The 2,769-nt window shown below is 41.1% G+C and overlaps 1 non-coding gene across 1 annotated transcript; it reads left to right on the top strand.

Moving 5' to 3' along the window:
- The first annotated feature begins 2,341 nt into the window (after nt 1-2,341).
- LOC130952501 (small nucleolar RNA R71) lies at nt 2,342-2,445 on the top strand. The gene has a single exon (XR_009074680.1). It is a non-coding gene; the product is annotated as a small nucleolar RNA R71 (small nucleolar RNA).
- Nucleotides 2,446-2,769: the final 324 nt, after the last annotated feature.

Here is a 2,769-nt window from a genome sequence, read left to right as displayed (position 1 = left end):
TGCACTAAAATAGATACATTTCTAATCTTCTCTTGATGCCATTCGATGCCGTGACCTGTGTGTTAAGTGGTTTCAGAATATAGGGCAGGGATGGACCGGAAGAGAGAAGGAGGACGGGTGCAAAGGAAGGGAGCATGAGAATTGAGCCTTGGAAATCTCAGCATGGGCGCGTGCGCGCACTTGACGCGTCCGCGTGGATAGAGCAACTAGAAGTCGAAGTCAAGAGCCAAGCCACGAGCCGGCTTGCGTAGCGGCTAAGCCATGATCTTCAGTGGCGCGCACGCGTACATCACGCCTCCGCGCACATTACAAGATGCTTCGGTGGCGCGCACGCATACCTTGCGCGTGCGCGCCGATGTTCGAAATGTGATTTTTTTAAGAGCCACGTGACTTAGGCGTGGAGGTAGTTGGGAATCCCATTTTGGGGAAATGCCTTGGCGGGAAAAGCTTAAGAAGACCAAAGGAACAAGGGTTAAGGACTTTTAGTTCATTTTCTAGATTTTAGATATTTTTGAGGGATAGTTAGTTACACTCTTGGAGAAGGAGAGAGAGATTCCAAGCTCTTACTAGGGTTCATCTTCATCCAATTTCTGAATTTTCAATCACTCTTTGGTGAGATCCATTGCAATTCTCAATTCACTTTGTTCATGTCATAGATCTTCTTCTCCAATCTCAAGTAGTATTTGTAATTGCTCAATTCTCATAGATCTAGAATTCAACTTTGTAGTTTTGGATTTTAGCAATTCCTTGAGAATTTGATTTTCATTGTTGTTCCTTGATAATTGTTGTTAGTTCCTTGTGTTGCAATACTTTTAATTCTATTTTTCTTCTCATTTTTACTATGACTTTCATTCTTGCTCATCAAATGTTTGATGAAATGTCAACACTAGTTATGGAGTAGATATTTCTTACTTGGCATAGGGTTTGGGCCATTAGAAGAAGTTGAATAGTTGTGTCAACTGTTGATTTGGAATTAGGGATTGCTAATTGACTTGGAGTGCACTAAAGCTAGATTCCCATGAGGTGAAGCTAGGACTTGTGACTCAAGTTGATTATTCTCATTTAACTTTCCTCTATACCTAGGGGTTGACTAAATGAAGCAAGGCCTAATTGTTGTCATCATTGAAGGAACTATAAGGATAGAATTTCTAATGCCAACCCTAAGCCAAGTCTTTTAATGATTGATTGTTTGTTTCCTATTACTTTGCTAAAACCTTCAAAGAATCCTAACAAGGCTTTCTAATCAATAAGATGCACACTTTGGCAATTCCAAGGGAGGACGACTCGGGAGACTAGTACTCTCGGTTATAGATTGTAGGATTGTTTGGTACGAAATTTAAGTGTCGATTAGACTATACTCACGATCATATTCATCATTGAATTCTAAATCGGCATGCTGAATTTCGTTTATCAGCTCATGAATGGAAGAAGGAGATTTAATGGAATCTCTATGGTCTCTATATGAGCCTCAGATTCCTTTGGATCCTTAATAGGAAACTCCCTCTTGCTTGAGAGACGTCCCAGGAGGTCTTCCTCACTAGGATTTTCGTCCTCCTCCTCCCTTGTGCATTCGGCCATATTGATCACATCAATGGCCTTGCATTCTCCTTTTGGATTCTCTTCTGTATTGCTTGGGAGAATACTGGGAGGAGTTTCAATGACTTTCTTACCCAGGTGGCCCACTTGTGCCTCCAGATTCCTAATGGAGGATCTTGTTTCACTCATGAAACTGAAAGTGGCCTTTGACAGATCAGAGACTACATTGGCTAAATTAGAAGTGTTTTGTTCAGAATTCTCTGTCTGTTGCTGAGAAGATGATGGAAAAGGCTTGCTATTGCTCAGCCTATTGCATCCACCATTGTTAAAGCCTTGTTGAGGCTTTTATTGATCCTTCCATGAGAAATTTGGATGATTTCTCCATGATGAATTATAAGTGTTTCCATAAGGTTCACCCATATAATTTGTCTCTGCTATTGCAGGGTTCTCAGGATCATAAGCTTCTTCAGAAGCTGCCTCTTTAGTACTGTTGGATGCATTCTGCCATCCATTCAGACTTTGAGAGATCATGTTGACTTGCTGAGTCAACACTTTGTTCTGAGCCAATATGGCATTCAGAGCATCAATCTCAAGAACTCCTTTCTTCTGAGGTGTCCCATGATTCATGGAATTCCTCTCAGAAGTGTACATGAATTGGTTATTTGCAACCATGTCAATTAGTTCTTGAGCTTCTGCAGGCGTTTTCTTTAGGTGAATGGATCCACCTGCAGAATGGTCCAATGACATTTTCGAAAACTCAGATAGACCATAATAGAATATATCTAATATGGTCCATTCTAAAAACATGTCAGATGGACACCTTTTGGTCAACTGCTTGTATCTTTCCCAAGCTTCATAGAGGGATTCACCATCTTTTTGTTTGAAGGTCTGAACATCCACTCTAAGCTTGCTCAGCTTTTGAGGAGGAAAGAATTTATCCAAGAAAGCCGTGACCAGCTTATCCCAAGAGTCCAGGCTATCCTTAGGTTGTGAATCCAACCATATTCTAGCTCTGTCTCTTACAGCAAAAGGGAAAAGCATGAGTCTGTAGACTTCAGGATCAACTCCATTCGTCTTAACAGTCTCACAAATCTGCAAGAACTCAGTTAAAAACTGGTAAGGATCTTCAGATGGAAGTCCATAAAACTTGCAGTTCTGTTGCATTAAAGCAACTAGTTGAGGCTTAAGCTCAAAATTATTGGCTCCAATGGCAGGAATGGAGATGCTTCTTCC

The sequence above is a fragment of the Arachis stenosperma genome, chromosome 9 (genome assembly GCF_014773155.1).
Source record: "Arachis stenosperma cultivar V10309 chromosome 9, arast.V10309.gnm1.PFL2, whole genome shotgun sequence".
In the NCBI taxonomy this organism is placed as follows: Eukaryota; Viridiplantae; Streptophyta; class Magnoliopsida; order Fabales; family Fabaceae; genus Arachis; species Arachis stenosperma.
The sequence above is the reverse complement of the archived record's forward strand: the minus strand, read 5'-3'. Positions and strand labels throughout refer to the sequence as shown.